Source organism: Tamandua tetradactyla, chromosome 7 (genome assembly GCF_023851605.1).
Source record: "Tamandua tetradactyla isolate mTamTet1 chromosome 7, mTamTet1.pri, whole genome shotgun sequence".
NCBI classification, from domain to species: Eukaryota; Metazoa; Chordata; class Mammalia; order Pilosa; family Myrmecophagidae; genus Tamandua; species Tamandua tetradactyla.
In genome coordinates this window covers 91,882,663-91,902,016 of record NC_135333.1, presented here as the reverse complement: position 1 = coordinate 91,902,016, position 19,354 = coordinate 91,882,663, and the positions used below count along the sequence as shown (strand labels likewise).

Genomic DNA, 19,354 nt, shown 5'->3' with positions numbered 1-19,354 from the left:
GAACACATGACTTTTGCTAAGTCACTTCATTCTTGGGGAAAACAAACAACAATCATTTAAGACAGTAAATAACATTAATTTCTGTTACTGAGACGTGCTAAGAAAAAAATAAGGCAATGGTAAGGAAACATGATAGGTGGTGGTAGGAGATAGGTCAGAACATTGTAGTTATTTTTGCCAAGGTGGTTAGAAATTGCCTTTCTGAAGAGGTGATATTTGGGAAACTTTTGGAGGATTTTAAACATGGCAATGTCATGATTCAATTTGTATTTTAAAGAAATCACTGGCTGATGTATGGAACATGTTAAGGGGGTGATGGGGCCAAGACCAGAAGTAAGCAGTCCTTGTATAAGATTAGTGACTTGGTTCAGTGAGACACTGGTGGAGATGGAGATCAGTTGAAACAGTCTGAGGGTGTACTTCACCTGGTAAAAGGCAATAGTGGCTAGAGAGAATGTGATGGAGATGATGATAAATTGATGAATTCAGAATTAATCTGGAGTTAGTCAGTCTTGTCAGAATGCTCTATGTGAACCGTGGAAAAAGAGAATCAAGAATGATTTTTAGGATTCTGGTTTGAACTGGTGCCATTTAGTGACTTAAGAAAGACCTGTGGAGGAGCAAATTTGGCAGGGTCTGGATGGTAGAAATCAAGAATTCTATCTTGGACTTAGATCATTCTCCCCAGTCCATATCTCAACGTTGACTTAATGAGAGTAAGTATGAGTGTTAAGTTCCTTAAGAGAAAATTATCTTATATTTCTTTATATTACTCAAAGACATAACAGAGATTCAATAAATACATGGAAAAATTAATTTTAATCAAACAAGCCATATCTAACTGTTTTCAAAGTCTAATTGCATGAAAAGAATTGGCAAGTTGGATAAGGTACATGAATGGCTTTCACAGAGACCATTTCTTTTATTTTCATTTCTTATCTATTTCATAATATACCAGAAATCGGTTGGCTTTTACTACGGCAATATATTAGCTTATAAATTTATAGTTCTAATGCCTTAAAATGTCTCAGTTAAGGCATCAACAGGATGATACTTTCTTTGAAGATAGGCTCCTGGCATTGGGACACCTCTGCTACATGGGAAAGCAAATGGCCAATGTATGCTGGTACTTTACTTAAGGGTTTTGTTGTTTTCAGCTTCTGGTTTCAGTGACTTCCTCTATGAGTTTCTGTGGGTCCTTTTCCTTCTCTGGGGCTTTTCTCGATGGGCTTCTTTAATTTTATTTCTTAGCTATAGTATGCTTTTTTTCTTCTTATAAAGGACTCCAGGAAGGGGATTAAGACCCATTTTGAATGGGGCAGGTCACATTCTAAATTGAAATATACTTATCAAAAGGTCCCACCTTCAATAGGTCTATAATCACAGAAATGGATTAAAAGAACATGGCCATTAGAGTTGAGAGGCTATTCTGGAGATTGCTCTTAAGCAAGCTTCAGTTAGACCTTGCTACATAGCATAACCTACCTGCCAAACCCCAACCAGGACCATTCCAGTCAATCCTAAAGAACACTTAGGGCAGTATATAAGATACCACAAGGCTTCCATGCACTAGAGTAACTTTTCTGAAACCTACAACCTCCAGATGGGTCACTGGTCCAGATAAGTCCTGAAACCTAGAGGGCCCAACCTCTCCAGAACTTCTCCCTACCCCATATTAGTGACAGACACTTCCATTATGGAAAATTCAGAATGGCTCTAAAGAAAGGGATGGAAAGATCTAAGGTAATGGTGGAATTATACAGTGAAGATAGGATTTAACAAATGAATATGAATGCTGAATCATCAAATTGATATCTTTTAGTCTCCAATATCTTAGAGCAGCTAGAAGTAAAATTGTGGCATTGTAACCCATACAAAACTCTGAAATGTGTCTACAACTAACTGTGGTGCTGTGCTTTGAAATTTATTGCTTTTTGTATATATGTTATTTTTCACAAAAAAGAAGGAAAATAGATTCTGATGATAAAAATATATTTAAGCCTTCTAGCCTTCTATATTCTGGAGCAGCTAGAAGGAAAAACCTGAGAGGATCATATTGTAGTCCATAACAAACTCTGGAATCCGTCCTGTAACTATTTATTGAAGAGTGCTTTGAAAACTATTGCTTTTTTATTTCTTTGCTTTGTACATGTTATACTAGACAATAAAAAAGTTAAAAAAAAAAAAAAAAGAAGAAGAAAAAAAAAAAAGAAGAAGAACTTGGCCTTTTCTGGGGTACAGATAGCTTCAAACTACCACATTATCTAAAGACCATCCCTTCCAATTTCAACATTCAGCCCTCGATGGCTTTATTTCCTTCTACATTGATACTCCTACCTGCTGGTATAAACGTACTCTCAGTAGAGAAGAGTACAAGCATGAATACTGATACATTGCGAGAGTTTGGAAAAGAAATATCAGTCTGGACATAGGAGAAGAGTTCTTGGGTCAAGAAATATGGATTTTATGCCTTTGCAAAAATATTACCTATTCACCAAACATTTTGGATTAGAAGTAGTCTAGAGACTTGGGGCTACCACATTAAATACCTATAAATAAGAAGTAACAATTGTTTAACTTATTGCTTCAGAGCCTTCCTTTTTATCCTCCCGTATTCCTATTATTGTCAACCTTCAAGACCAAATCTTTTCATTTGGCTACCACACATATCTTTTTATACAGTACAGCCTAACAATGGCTCTTTAAATACCCCATACTTTCAATTATACAATGATTATCTATAAATAATTTTCAAAAAGAACTTTAAAAAATGTTATAAATAAAACACTTTATCATTGTAATGATCCAGGAATTAGCTGTATTAAACAGTGATTATATATCACATTCCTCCATGTAGACTAGAACTCCCCTGTTGGTTGAAGACAGCGAATAGCCTTGTGACGTGACACATCTACTTCCATACCCCTTTTCCCAGTGTCCCCTTCCCATCCACATTCCCATTGCATAGATAAGCCATTTATTTTTATCTCTCATAGATGGAAAAGCTGCTCCATTGGCTGCTGCTTAGTAAAGGAAACGAGTCCCCACTTTAAGGGAAATACTGCTGGCTGCTCCTAGACCAATGCTATGGGCTTAGTTACATCATAATTCAGCCAGTGAAGAGCTATGTCTGTTAAGTGTCTATACCTGTTAACATGTAGTATCAGAAGCTGGGAAACTGTATGGGAGAGTGCTAGATCAAGGGGAGATGGAACATCTGGATAAAGGAGAATTTATTGATAAGTGAATATTCTCCGATAATACAGAATTTAACACCCTAGGAAGACTACAGGAGATGAGGCTACCATACTACTAGGATGTCGGTTGAAAGTTTACAGAAAGCCCACAGTAAAATGAAGGAGAAATGTCATGAATGCCATAGCAGACAGAAGTCCCTATCCTAAACTGCACCACCCAAAAGTTGCTGGCCTAAATACAGTGATGGAATATAATGGTCTACTGAGGGCACACCTGAGATTCCCCTTTGGTGTCCCTTTTCTAGAACACAGTGCATGGCCTAAATCAACAACCACTGTATGAAGCTGGGTCCCCAAGAAGCAGAATTCATGGGTCGCAGAACCAAGAGGTAAAAGTAAGAGTAGCCCTAAATATTGTCATTCTTAATAATTGACTTGGAAGATTTGTGCCTCCCATCCACTCAAAATGCAGACTTTTAGAAATCCTGATTCCTGGAGGGGGATGCTCCCACCTGAAGACACAGCAATAGTCCTGTTAAAGTTAAGCCATAGCTGTAATCTGGTTACTTCAGGCTGTTCATATCAAAACTATAAGGCAAGGGAAGAAGACAGATCTTGAACAACAGGAGGAGATAGGGCTGTCACACAACAGGTAAGGTAAAACCATGTTTGGGATCCAGGTGATCCATTAGGAAAGCTCTTAGAATATTCCTGCATAATTTTGGCTATAAATGGATAGGTGCAGCAGCTAGTTGTAGCCTGAGAAAAATATGGTTATCAGAGGCTTTGATGCCTCAAGGATGAGAATCTGGGTCAGCAAATCAGATAAGCCCCCTAATGCCAGCAGTTTAGCCAAGAATTAGAGGAATCTGGAAAAGGGAGTAGCAGAGGAAAATAATAATCAGTTGTGGCCTTAAGACACTGTGGCAGTAATAGTTACTGCTCATTCAGCAACTTTCTTTTATGTTTCCCTGGAAAAGAAGATCAAACAGAATCATGGAAGAGCTATTACGAGAACTTATCAAGGAAGTTGATTTGAGTGGTGCAAATGAGTGAGAGATGATAGTTCTTCTAGTTGCTAGCTGCTGAAATACGATATACTGGAACTACAATAGTTTTAAAAAAGGGGAATTTAATAAGTTGCTAATTAACAGTTCTAAGGCTGAGAAAATGTTCCAATTAAAGTCTATAAAAATGTCCAAATTAAGGCAACCACAAGAGGTTACCATCACTCAAGGAAAACTAATGAAGTTCAGGGTTTCTCTCTCTGACATCTACTAGCTTCCTCTCCAGGCCTCTTGCTTTATGAAGCTTCCCAGCGGTGTTCTCCATCTCCAAAAGTCACTGGCTGGTGGACTCTGTGGTTCCCTCATCATTCTGATGCTTTCTCCAAAATATTTCCTCTTTTAAAGGATTCTAGTAAACTAATCAAGACCCATGTGGAATGGGTAGAGTCATATCTCTCACTAATCAAAGGTAATACCCACAACTGGGTTAGTTACATCTCTGTGGAGATGATCTAATCTAGTTTCCAATGTAGTGTTGAATAGGGTTAAAGAGAAATAGTTGCTCCCACAAGATTGGATTAGGACTAGGCGACAGCTTTTCTGGGGTGCATAAATCCTTTCAAACCAGCACAGTAGTACACCATCCAGAGCCTACTTTCAGGATGAATGTACTAATTCCCCTAATTACTAGGAATGCTGGTGGCTGGTGATTCAGCTGAGTGTCTCTCCAGGAATTACTAACTTGACCAAGGTCATTCATCTGCATGTCTGCCCCCTTCCAACCCCAAATCCATATCCCATAACTGATCAATGTAAGGATATAAACCCCTTGCCTCAAGGCAGTTCAACTCTGAAAGATCATCACTGTACCAGGGTCCCTATGGGTCCAGTTGAGGCCCGTGCTGCAATTTCATTGCAATTCTCCCTTCTGCCCAAACTTACTTCCTTCTTCCCACAAAGATGCTGACCTAAAAAGCGTTCCCTAATAAATTTACTGCACACAAATCTCCATCTCAGGGTCTATTTTTCAGGAGATCTGACCTAAAACAAACTGCTGAGGCTGTATTAGAGACAGCTGATTATCAGATCTGGATATGGCATAGCAAAAGACATGAACTCCTAGGGCTGGAAGACACCAGAAAGAACATCCTGTTCAGTTAAGTACTGTTCCCCTAAAAATGAATTCAGAAAAGCTGCGGGTGGAGGTGGGGTGAGAGGGGAGGGAAGAAAACTGAAAGACATTCAAAATCAAGCTAGTTTCTAATATTGTCTTAGAAAAATATCTTTGCAAATTACAATTCTTTTTAGTGAATAGAATTTCAGTCATCATTGAAAACCGGCAATGTTTGCGGAGTCAATTGCTTTGGTTGTCACAACTGGGTGGTAGGTGCTACTGGCATCTACTGGGTAGATATCAGGGGTGCTGCTGAACATCCTACCATGGCATATAGCACCCCCCCCCCCCCCAGAACAAAGAGTAATCTGGCCCAAAATGTCATTAATGCCAAGGTTGAGAAACAAGGTTTAGAGTTCACGAAGAACATTGCACCCATCTCATTCCATTCTTGGGCGGCAGGTATTATTAGCATCCCATATTACAGATGAGGAATCCTACCTTAGTGTGAAGGAAACTGATTACGAATAAAGATGTGTTGAGTAGTTTTATTGTATTCAATGCAAAATTTCTTGGCCCTGGGTAGTTCTTATCTAACTGAAGAACACTGGAAGATTTGTACCCTTGTTTTTTTTATCTCTTTTCTTTCAAACTAAGAGGCTGAGAGCCTATTTATAAAGCTTGCTCTACAAGCCCAAGACTGTCAATCAGCAGTAAATTCAAATCCATAATTTTATTTTTAAAATTCCTAACTTTGCATCAGAGAAAAATTATTTGCAAATTTATAAACTCTGAATTTATGCAACATTTATTCACAAAGCTTGGCTCTTATGGAACATATACATTATATAGGACTACTGGTGGATTTAATATATTTATATATCTTTTTTTGTTGTTGTTTTGTTTTTGTACTTTGCAGTGACAGGGTCAGAAAATATCACCAATGATAACAGATGTATCTGTCAAGAGGGAGTATGAAATTTAGTTGTTAGCAGTTTTCTCTTTGGAGTCCCAATTCTGCCATTTTTTAGTGGTATCATCTTGGGAAAGTTACCTAACCTTTATCAAAGATTTTTTTCTACTGACCTATAAAATGAGAATTATAATAGTGCCTGACTACTAGGCCAGTTATAAGGATTAAACAAAATAATGCACATGAAATAGAGATTGGCAAACCATTCTAACTGAAAAAATAGCTGTATTGAACAGCATTGTGTTGCTTTTTTGACTTCCATCTAATTCTCCTTTGGAAAAATACCTTAAATTCCATATGGGGAATTAATTCTTCAATAATGTCTATAGTCTGGTGGACTGGAATTAGGAATCTTGTGCTCCCTAGCCAAGGGGCAGGTATGTAATTCAAATTAATCCAATCACATGCTCCCTCTCTGGAATTTATATACACAGCAGAAAAACAAAGAAACAGAAAATGATTATTAGTTTGGCCCATTCCTAGGGGTAGTACACTGAGTAGTATGTTTTTCAAATTAATTCTGCAAACTGCTGGTATCTGTTCATGGCCTTAAAATTAGCCTGATCCTGTTTCTATTGCTTGTATCCAAAGAAATTACAGATATACTGTAGCTATATTTCATATCATTATTAAATATTTAATGTATATAAGTTTCAGTGACTTCTCTCTGCTTTGAGAAATATATTTAATCATTAATCTTCCTTAGTCTTTACCTCTGATATATGTTGCAGAAAGTGAAATCTAAATAGGAATTGGAAAGCTCTTTACCTAAAAGAAGGTTTTTCAGTGTAGCAAAGGTGCTGTTTAAGCAGTCATGTCTGTTCTCCATTGGAGCACTTCTTGGTAGGGCGTCAAGAAATACAAAGGAAATGAAAAGAAACTGAATGTCTGATTGCCACACTTCTGTAGGTACACCTGAGATCTTAAATAAGAATCTTTTCAGATACAGAAGCTTCAATTATTTTTTGCTAAACTTTTACGTCTTGAATGTGGTTGTGTTTTTGGTATAGCTATGGGTCAGATTCTTTGTGGTAAATCTGAATCCGTAATTACTGGTCAGGGTAGGAGAGGAGGAGTATAGCCATAATGTGACTACATGTTTCTTAAACAAGGAAAGAAATGAATAATCACTTGGTTTTTGCTATACAGATGCTTTTATACACTGCATTTTCATTGTGAGAAGACAGAATGGCAATTCTCTGGCTTACTTTGGTTTTCACTTGCCAGTGAAAACTCTTTCAAGACCACATATGCCTTGGTCAGTTGAGTTGCAAGGGTACAAAAATCTGTTCTTTCCCATCACTTGGTATATTAAGTTCAATAACCCATTAATTTTTCCACATCCCAGATTAGATAATTCTAGAGGCAAACAGTAATTATTTAAACCTACATGTGCTTAAGAAGGCTCTGATTCTTGCTGAATAATTATTCCAGAGACTAGATTTTTCGTTTAAAAAAAAAAAGGCATACACTGCTGTAGAACAGATGAAAAGAAGTCCATTCAGCAGATACTACAATGGGTCACAGTATTCCTGTGAATGAGCTTTTGCCAGTTAGAATGTACAGTTTAGGTTGTTCTAAAACACTATTAAACATCTATTATTTTTGTAGCAGTTTCTAAAATTGAAACAGCAATTCCAAAAGAATCTTGACAAATTACTTTATTGCTATGTTGAAGCTGTTCTGCTAGCTTTCACTTAAGTCAGCTGCCAGACAAGGCATTTGTTCTTGATCTATATATGATGAGTGAAATATATGAATGAGAATCTTTCAAGTGACATAACTATTCTCAGGCACATAGTTCAATAACTGGTACAAAACTTTCCTGAAAAAAAGAAAACTTATAGAAAAGTCATGGGAATATTTAGTGATGATATAATCTATCCTTTTTCCTAAGAAATATTTTATTTCCTGGGTGGTGAGGAAGGAATTGATTGAGGGTAGTCTTTTGATCATTCTTTTTTCTTAGTAGTATACCCTCTTTTCTCAACCTACTGGTCAGCGATTTTATATATATATATATAATATATATATATATATATTATATATATATATATAAAATATATATAATATATATATTATATTTTATTTTTAATAAAATATTTATATTTAATTTTATATATAATATATAAAAACTCTGCCTGCTGAGCCACCATGGCCCACCCAATTCTATACTTCTTGACAAGTATAATAATCCTGGTTGCAAGGTACATCATATCATTAAGGATTATGCTAGGGTGAACACAGAACAGAACTCATCAATCAGAGAATTCTGACTCTCAAAGTGACATTTTCAACATCATGTCTTATTGTAATAATAACCTTCTTTATGATAAAAATTTCAATGTCATCAACTATTTCAGTAGGCATGTTTTTAAATACATAATCTAATTTTACAAAACAATATAGCCTGATTAAAATCATGTTATGAGATTTAGAATACATACATCAATTTCAACCATGAAAGCGGAGTGAATGTTCTTCAGCATATAGCCGTATCTGTTTGTTAATTGCCTGCTCATAGGAATAAGAAGAACGAGGCATCTCAGTTATTTCCACATTCCCTCTATAAAAGCTCTACTAGCTCTTTCTCAACAGACAAACTAATGCTAATCACTTTTATTAGGCTCCTGTTTTAATCTTTTCTGTTTTTGTAAAACTGACCTATTTTCCAGTTCAATCAACCAGCTTTATGCTAACACAATTATTGCCTTATATATAATTACTTTTGACGATTTTCTTTTTTCTTAGTTACAGCAGAGATTATTGTATTGTAGGTAAGAAAAGCCTAAGATGTTATCATATATTAAAAAATTCCTTTGAAATACTGCTGGGTAACTGTTAATGCATTCATTATATACATTGGTCTTCAGTCATAACAATATTGACAGTTCAGGTAATTAATTTCTCATTTGTTTGAAATATGAGATCGGCCACACTATATACCATGAGACACTAACAGGCTAAGTATAAAAACAAATCAGCTACAAGTTCAAAGATGAAGGCTTGGAACATTCTTGTATGGCATTTGATAATGCAGTTCAAATATTTATGACACGGGACTACACTGAGAATCTTATAAATTCTTTTTTTAAAACAGTAAATATATACTCTGAGTCAAAGCTGTTGAAACAGAGCTTAAGAGCCCAAAGTAAGTGAGCATTATGGCTTCTTACCAAACTCAAAACTTGACAATGGTATCTATTAACTAATTAGCTCCTCACCAACACTCTTTTGTGTTTGCTAGGTTTGAGAATAACAGAAAAAGGCTATATCACTGAGACTGTTTGGTTTTTTTGGTAAGGACATTGAAACAAGAGAATAAACCAAAAGTGGACAGAACCTTTTATGACACATATGCCACACATTTCAACTAAAAATCTCTGCATTATTTTTAATAACTGTATCTGCTTAGAATGGGAAATAAAAGTATACCTGCCCAATGGTGATCCTAAGGAAAGCCTGGCCATTTATCTCTTAAGAAGTGTCTCAAGGTGGTTTTTTACCTTGGTTAATTTACCACATTTGAGGTTTGGTTTTCAGCTGGGCAGGAACAGAACCCTGAATTGCCAAAATACCAAACATAGTTCTTTCAAATAGAAGACTTAGAAAAACCCAAGTTCATAAGACTAACTATAAAAATTTCTATGTTGGAAGCATCTCACAATCAAAAGGTTGTCTAGTAAGCAAGGAATATGAACAAATAAAATTAGATTACAAAATGTTTAATGACATTCCTTCATTAAGCAAATTTTTAATGTATGTATGCTATGTGCCAGCCTTATTCTAGATAACAGGAACACAGTGGTGAACAAAACAGACAAGGACCTTTCTCTCAGAGCTTATGTTTTCAGAGAGGAGACAATTAACATGGATTTTCTGTCTATTTACTGATATATACCTACTGCTTAAGAGTAATGCCTGGTACATATTAGGTATTTGTTACTTGGATTGAATGAGTAATGTAATGAAAACTATTAAAATCATGATTTCAGATAGTGATTGTGCTAAGAAGAAAATAAGAGGGTAGGGATATAATAAAGTGAGGTTAGTACAGGAGAGGATAATAATCTGGATTAGGTGGCTATATAGACTAAATTATTTGCCAAACGTTTATTCCTTTTTTGCTCCCTACCTCTACGGGAGGAATAAACTTTTCTATTCTATTGATGTTGAACTTGGCCATGTGACATGCTTTTGCCTCATAGCTGGTTGGTTGTACTTCTCTGCCCTTTGACCTTGGGACTGGACAGATGACTTGCTTTGTTCTACATGATGTCATCAAAGATGACACAATCAGAAGCTCGCAATGTTTATTCATTTGAAATTTTCTTCTTTGATAAGAAAAGACCATGCCCTCAGCAGCCCACCACAGTTTCTCTCTAAGTTTTAGTAACTTTGTTCAAGTGGTTTAATTTCTTTCACTCAAATCAATGACTTTGATTTTTTTAACATTTTTATTGACAAAACATAATAATGTACAGACACAAGCATCCTTAACATAGGAACATTCCATCCTGGGTATATAATCAATGACTCACAATATAATTACATAGTTGTATATTCATTACCATGATCATTTCTTAGAACATTTGCATCACTCCAGATAAAGACATAAAAAGAAAAAAGAAAAAACTCATACATACCATACCTCTTACCCCTCCCTCTCATTGACCATTGGTATTTCCATCTACACCAATATATTTTAACCTTTGTTCCCCTATTTCTTTTTTCTATACCCATTGCCACTGCCTTTCACTGATCACTAGTATTTCAATCTACTCAATTCATTTTTAACATTTCTTCCCCCTATTATTAATTTTTAATCCATATATTCTACTCATCTGTCCATACTGTAGATAAAAGGAGCATCAGACATAAGGTTTTCACAATCACACAGTCACACTATGAAAGCTATATCATTATGCAATCATTTTCAAGGAACATGGCTACTGAAACACAGCTCTACAGTTGCAGGCACTTCCCTCTAGTCTCTCTACTACACCTTAAACTAAAAAGGGGAAATTTATATAATGCATAAGAATAACCTCCAGGATAAGCTCTTAACCCTGTTTCAAATCTCTCAGCCACTTACTATTTTGTCTCATTTCTCTTTTCCCCCTTTCAATTGAGAAGGTCTTTGTGCTGGTTTGAAAGGAAGTATGCCCCCTAAGAAAAGCCATGTTTTGATATAAATCCAATTTCTTAAAGGTAGAATACTCCCTATTCAATACTGTATATTTGAAACTGTAATGAGATCATCTCCCTAGATGATGTGATTTAGTCAAGAATGGTTGTTTAACTGGATTAGGGGATGACATGTCTCCACCCATTTGAGTGGGTCTTGATTGGTTTATCGGAGTCCTATAAAAGAGGAAATATTTTGGAGATTCAGAGAGATTCAGAGAGAGCAAGACTACAAAGCAGAGAGTCCACCAGTCAGCGACCTTTGGAGATGAAGAAGGAAGACGCCTCCTGGGGAGCTTCACGAAATAGGAAGCCAGGAGAGAAAGCTAGCAGATGATGCCGTGTTCGCCATGTGCCTTCTCACTTGGAGAGAGAAACTCTGAACTTTGTCGGCCTTCTTGAACCAAGGTATTTTTCCCTAGATGCCTTTGATTGGACATTTCTTTAGACTTGTTTTAATTGGGACATTTTCTTGGCCTTAGAACTGTAAACTAGCAACTCATTAAATTCCCCTTTTTAAAAGCCATTCTGTTTCTGGTATATTGCATTCCAGCAGCTAGCAAACTAGAACAGTCTTCTTAATCCCTTGATGCTGAGTCCCAGCTCATTCTAGGATTTCTGTCCCACGTTGACAGGGAGGTTCACACCCCTGGGAGTCATGTCCCATGGAGAGGGGTAGGGCAGTGAGTTTGCTTGTCATGTTGGCTGAGAAAGAGATAGGCCACATCTGAGCAAGAAAAGAGGTTCTCTGGGGGTGACTCTTAGGCCTAATTTTAAGTAAGCTTAGCCTAGCCTTTGTGAGGATAAGTTTCATATGAAAAAACCCCAAGATTGAGGACTTGACCTATTGATTTGGTTCTTCCCACTGCTTGTGAGAATGTCAGGAATTCTCCAAATGGCGAAGTGGAATTTTTCTCCTTTCTTGCCATTCCCCCAAGAAGACTTTGCAAATACTTCTTTATTCACTGTTCAAATCACTCTGGGATTTATTGGGGCTAGACAAATCTACAAAACCTGATGCCCTATTCAAGGCTCCATGTACTTATGGTGTTCAATTAAACTGTCCATATAAGTTATATTAGGAAATGCACTAGTTAAAATATAAATTTTGTATCAAATAAACATTTTTTACTTTAGTCTCACACAGAAGCTGAAGTTTTAAAATATGAATGACCATCTATTTCCAACACCCTGCAATACTGATTTTGATTTTTGAATGTCTCTATTACTTTTACTGATTTCTTGACAACTAATTTGGGGGCCTAAAATATAAAAGAAATACTACTGAACTAGACTGCATTTTGTGGAAAGGGGCTAGAAGAAGGCATTTTTATTAAATATGAAACTATACAATAAAAATGCAAATGTGAAACTGTTCTCCTACTAACGAGATTTTTTTAGTAATTTAACCACTAAAAGCAACTTAGAGCAGAAGGAGAAAATGTTTGTTTAGTCCAGTGGCTAAGCCCCACCCTAGACAAGATATTTTCATTTTCAACACATGATACATAAGAAAAAGAAAATGAAAACCACAGGAATGAAATAAATATTGATGACAAAAGCAAAGTGTTGAATACATTACAGTCACACTAAATCTTAAGTGAACAAGCACTCTATAAAAGAAAATCTAAGCAAAGTTATTTTAAATGCCAGATGTACCCCCACAGATGAATAAAAAGCAGACATTAAAATTCTTGTAAAATGGCAAAGAAACTATGAATAATATGTTCCTGGTATGAAGCATTAATGACATTATACATGCAAAAAATAATGGAAAACCATAGTGACAAGAAAAGTTTTGATTATTTCATGAATTAATATCAATATTACACGGAAGGTTAGATATATGATTTATCCCAAAGTATTTATCTCAAATCATGTGTTCAGAAAGCATTCTATAATGAAAAATTCATCTAGAAATGACTCAGTGGAGGAATCTAATTTTGAAACTTTATAGTGTAATAATGGCCATATTGGCAGCTAGGTTTTCAGCTTCCATAACAACCCAGAATCTTGAAGAAAGAGGTAAGTATAGAGGGTCAGTGAAAATAGACACCACAAAATCTATATATTTATTACATCAAGAGTAAAGGTTGTCCTTTTCTCCAGTTTAGAATATATGTGACTTAATTTGATAGAAAGTAAATTGCTGTATAATTTTTCATCATTTTCTTCAGTTTTACATTTATAATTTACATTTATAATTGGAGGCCTCAGACAGCAGGTTTTATAGCAATGAACTAAGGAGACAGATAGAAGAAAGAGAGTCACTGAAAAGTGTGAGACGTACATATAGAGAATAGACAAAGTGTTAAAGACACACGAAACAACTAAAATTTAATCAGGGAATTCACTAAAAAGAAAAGTTAATTTCTTCATAGTTTCTTAACCTTTGCGACCATCATTCTTATGAAAGCAAGTGCGGTTACTAATGTATATACAATGTCCCTGAATTACCAGGAGTGGGGAAGGGAACTGTTGATTATTGCAAAAAAAAAAGTTTAATCAGTAAAACAAAATACCCATAATACCTATGCCTTCTAAAATTATCCATTTTTAGCTTAAGTATATGGAAGCAAAAACCTTTTCTATTCAAAATATGTATCCTCTGAATAGTGTCACACAACTTGGGCATTAATTGTACAAACCTCAGATAACTTGAAAAAAATGATACTGTGGTGGACAAGTGACAAACCTTCTACAACATGTTTGATGAATCTGGTGATTGTTAAAGCCCTGCTTTAGTAAGAATTAATGCTCCTGAGTTTGACTCCAACGGATCAGTTTTAGAATTAGCCAAGAGACTAAAAACTGGAAAAATATTTCTGCAGAAACCATAGCAACTTGGAAGATACTCCCCAAGTGTGTAGTAGCCATCTGCAATGTTTTCTGGGTTTTGATACACTTCCTATGTTTGCTGAATTTCCAATCTTATGAAGTATGACTCTCAGGTAAAACAAGAAAGCTCACTTCTATTCCTAAAACTCCACTGATCAGTCAATTGTGCAAGACTTTAACCCAAAAATGAGCAGAGGGAGGAAGCGCTGTGCAATATGTTCTGTTCATGAGGATGGTGATGGAGGCATCCAAATGTTGTGCATAGCAGTGGTACCATTAGCAATGGTTTGTCATTTTATAACGGAGATGTTGCAGCAACATGAAGTTTATCTTTAGGTCAGTTTTGTGGTATACATGTTAGTATTGTTTCCTAAAACTTAACCTTGAACCTGATTCTCTAGTCCTCTTAATTGTGTCAACTCTACCCAATATCCTTTTACTGTTGCTGTTTGATTAACCAGAGGCAGCTTCTATTGCTTACAATAAGAGCTCAGGTTGATAATATATTGCTACTAGCAGTGGTTGATCAGAATGCAACTTCAGGAAAATAAGAGAGATTGATGATTATTTCCTTGTTTTGTAATGGCTGATGACTGATGGCATTCTTGAAAACAAACAAAAAAAGCAACCTGAAAAATATAAAACCTGACAGGCCACAGCCTACAGTATCAAAGTAAAAATTTACTAATTATGGTAATTTGGAAAGAAGTGACCATGAAGGACAGACTTTGGGAGATCTGGTGGCTACTGATGGAATGCTCTGAAAAATATGAAGCATTCAAAGATTTAATTACAACTTTAAAAAAAAAAGATAATGAACTGTTCACAATTCTAACTTTTCAACTGAAGGTCAGACTCAGACACTGTTCACTCCTTAATGTTGTTCTCTGAGAGAAAAGTCAACATCTGTGAACAGCACTGTCCATCTTCTGTAGGCCATTAGTGCTGGCAGGTGACACTGCTTTCAATGTGAATAATGAGAAGCTGAAGTGGCAGAAGTTCTGCAACAGGCAGGAGGAAATGGTTACTGTCTTTGTTAGCAGGGCTGAGTAGGGATCAAAATGCACTGACCTGCAGTGACCACTGGGTCTGGCTACTTTATCATGCTATCCTTACAGACAAAATAGATAGGCAGACAAAAAAAGCCCAACTTTGTAAAATTATAAAATAACCAGGTCTGTTGAACAGAGCCTGACTTCAGCCACTACAATACTGTAATGTCTTCTCCAATTTCTAGTCTTGAGTCAAGACCCACAGACCCAGGGTTGTGTGAGTGAGGGGAAGACGGCTAATTCTTGAAGATGTATGTTGCAATAACATCACAGATACAAACTTTAAATCTTCAGCTTGGCCTTCTTAATCAAATTAACTGTGCATTGGAAAAAGAGGAATACCTTTTGGGTACTACTGTTGTATACTACCTCTGAAGTAACAATAAAATGGGAAACCCAGAATACCATTGTGGACTAGTAGTCATTAAGAATATTTATGGGACTTAAAGGATGAATGGCATTTTACCTAGGTCTGCCTCATATCCAGTTCACTAGGGCCCTAACAGTACAAACTGCAATCATTTCCAGAGTGTACAGCATGTATTGGAGAAGAACTGTATTCTTTACTAGGAGCTCTTAGCATCAGGTATAAAACTATTAATCTGATAAATGTCTTTTTCCCTCTCTCCTAATAGATACAGAACACCTATAACAGCTGCTTTCATATAGCAAGTAAAGAAGTAAACTAATTTATCCTAGGGTATATAAATTATTTGGCTCTGTATCAGCATATATTTCGCAGAGACCATTGCACAGGGCAATTGCATTGATGATATACATCTCCAGGTCCTGGAAAACCAGGAAGTAAAAAGAACTAAGATTCTTTGGTAAGACATAATTGTGAGTCATTATGAGTGCAATAATGTGGGGGATATATGAAAACATAAGATCTAGTACCTCAAGCTTTCTAGTAGTTCTGTGATCTGGAGCATCTCAGGATAACAACTATAAAGTTAGAGATCATTTATTGCATCTTGCAACCTCCTACCACCAAGAAAGAGGAAAGGTACTAGATGGGCCTCTTAAGAAATAATAGATATCACTTTGGAAATCCTGCTTTGACTTATTTAAGGAATGACCTAAAAGCCTCCAGATGTGAGTGGGTCCCAGAGAATAAAGAATGCTTCCTAGCTAAGCCAAGCTACAGAGCATTTAACAGGCCTTAGTGGCCAATAGCTGTAATGGTGTTAGAACTGTCAGTAGCTTAGTAGGATGCTGTACATTGCCCATGGCAAGCTCTGATAGAAGTCCTTAGGGATTTGGAACAAAGTCATCAAGCAAAAAACTGACAAGCAGATCTTAGTTCATTGTTGAATGCTATCAGAGACTGCATACTTGACTGTGAGACAATAAATGTGCTCAGAATGGGCTAGGTTTAGCTGATCCATCAAACAATTAAGTCAATCATGCTTAGTAGCAAGACATATGAAGTTATTGTGATATATGTGGAATGATACTTGAGAAAGTTGTGATAGTAGAAATAAGTTGCCTATCACACTCTCAGTGATACTTGCCTTGTAGTGGTTAGAGGCCAAAAGAGACTTCAGGTTATCCCTTTGTAGGCAAATGGTAGCACATTTTTATTATTACAAGTTAAAGCATTTTGTTAGTTGATATTGTATTGTGTTTAAGTATAGAAGAAGGATGTACTTTGAGGTTTGGGTTTAAGTATGGATAAAGGGTGTATATTGATGCAGGAGAGTCAAATAATGTATTACAGTATTTATCTGCAATTATTTTTTCTTACTTCAGCAATTTTTGAACACCCTTTGACATGTTTGGTGATATTTCATGCTTATCATTTCTGTCTTCAAGGCAGAACCTGCAAAATGTGTTTCCCTTGCTTCTTTTAGGACCAGACTCTTATTGGGACTTCAGTAAGAAATGAGATAGTTGAAGAAGGAAATCATGAGGGACCTTCTCTACTGGTGAGGGTGGCAGCAGAGACTTCTGGCTTTGGGGGCAGCAGAGGTATGAGATTGAATTAGTGATATAGAAGTGGCATAAATGGAAGCAAAAATAGTTTCTCTAGTGTTTAATAGAAGAGTATTTAGAACAAAACTGAGGATCCTGGAATCTCATGGATAGAATGTGAACTGAACCAATGAAGAAGGAATTGAAGGAAGAATTACTAGGAAAAGAATAGTGAGCACTGATAAACATCTGTATAAAGAGAAATGACAAGAAAAATTATACATTGGTTCATCAATCCTAGAGAAGAAAAGGTGTTTAATAAAATTACTGCCTCAACTATTCAATTAGTACTCCCGTTTTTTTTTTAAATTAACATAGTCTGAAAATGTAGTCAAAGGCTCATCAGATGTGATGCATCCAAAGGAGATATTCTCTTCCTTTCTGTCATAGATTGGAGTCCACATAGATGAAATAATTGCTATTCTTTAAGAAGTGTGCTGTTTGAAACTGTTGTGTACCCCAGAAGAGCCATGTTATTTAATCTGATTCAATATTACTGGGGGGATCTTTTTGATTAAGGTTTTTTTTCCATAGAAACATAGAGATATGACCCACCCAACTGTGGGTGGGACCTTTTGAATAGGTGGTTCCCATGGAGATATCTCCACCCATTCAAGTTGGGTCTCTGACACTAGAAGCCAAAGGACCAGCAGATACAATCACGTGCCTTCCCAGCTGACAGAGGTGTTCCAGACCCATCTGACTTTCTTGAGTCAAGGTATCTATCTCTGGATGCCTTAGTTTGGATATTTTTAAAGCCTCAGAACTGTAAACTTGAAACTTGATAAATTCCCTTTATAAAAGCCAACCCATTTTTGGTATATTGCATTTTGGCAGCATTAACAAATCAATACAAGGAGTAGGCACAAAGCTTCCAGAGCCAGTACAAAGCTTCCAGAGCAAGTCAGGAGCACAGTGAGGTCGTATCAATGTATTTGAATCAGCAACTAAAAAATGTCAAGAAGGTTTTCTCTGTTTTCATAGAAGAATAAAAATACTGCATCTCTTAAAAAATGTTTTTTTAATTCTATTTCCAAGACTTTATTGGTTACAAACCAACTTGCTATTTTTTCAAAGGGCAGAATTGATGGCTAAATAAAAAGCTATGATGGGAAATAGCAATAAATCAAATAGGATCAATCTGAAAACCACCAAGTGTTTTTTAGTAATAACATCTCCTTCCTACTAAAGATCAGAGATTTTGATAGCAGAGGGAAATTTGAAAACAATCATTTCACGAGTTTTATTTAAAAAGCACATGACAAGCTCATTTGTCTCTTAAAAAATATTCATATATTTGAAAAACAAATCAAAGAATGGGAAGCAACAGGTGCATTCATAAATATTCAGGCTAAATAGTTTTAAAGAATATTAACCTATTAAGGAGTAAGCCTGCATTCATTCATATGGGTAAAATGTCTATGGCCCAATTGTTATCCAGAGACTGGATATTTTAAAATGTTTATAAGAAACCCTTGTAGAAATTGCTACAAAGTCTGAAGTGTTGTCTAATTACTAGATGTTTTTCGTAATGACAATTTCTTCTCTACCTTGCCAGAAAGAATTAACTGAGAGCCACTAAAGAGAAGCCTCAGACTGCAGCAAATAGTGGAGTTACATGGTTTTTAGTTCCATGCCACTGAAGTAAGAGTTTTTGAATATTAATATTCTTCAAACCAATATAACTTCAATATTTAACAAAATGGGTGGTTTTCAAAACAGAATATGTTCAGATCATGATTTAGTTTTCTTAATTTGTTACATAAAAATTTGTTTGCAATAATGACTGGTCTACTGGATATATATATATATATATATATTTGGATATATTTTAAAGGAATGATATAACAGCAACTTTGACAAGTTTAGTTTTTTTTTTGTCTTTTTAATTCAAGATGAAGTACAATTTTAAGGGCATTAAGCAGTAGCTTATATGCTAACAGAAATGTGCTGTGCATTAATTCCAAAGATAGGACCTTTGAAGACTTTTATGAGAACTAAAGAGAGAAAGC

General features: G+C 35.8%; 1 protein-coding gene and 1 long non-coding RNA gene across 12 annotated transcripts in view; one reads left to right on the top strand and one right to left on the bottom strand.

Annotated features, from left to right (window-relative positions):
• CCDC91 (coiled-coil domain containing 91) overlaps positions 1–19,354 on the bottom strand; it is a 548,164-nt gene that overhangs the window by 29,297 nt on the left and 499,513 nt on the right. The window lies entirely within an intron of this gene.
• Positions 3,130–17,613, top strand: LOC143691628 (uncharacterized). Its single transcript, XR_013179617.1, has 3 exons — positions 3,130–3,586; positions 16,004–16,195; positions 17,222–17,613. It is a non-coding gene; the product is annotated as an uncharacterized LOC143691628 (long non-coding RNA).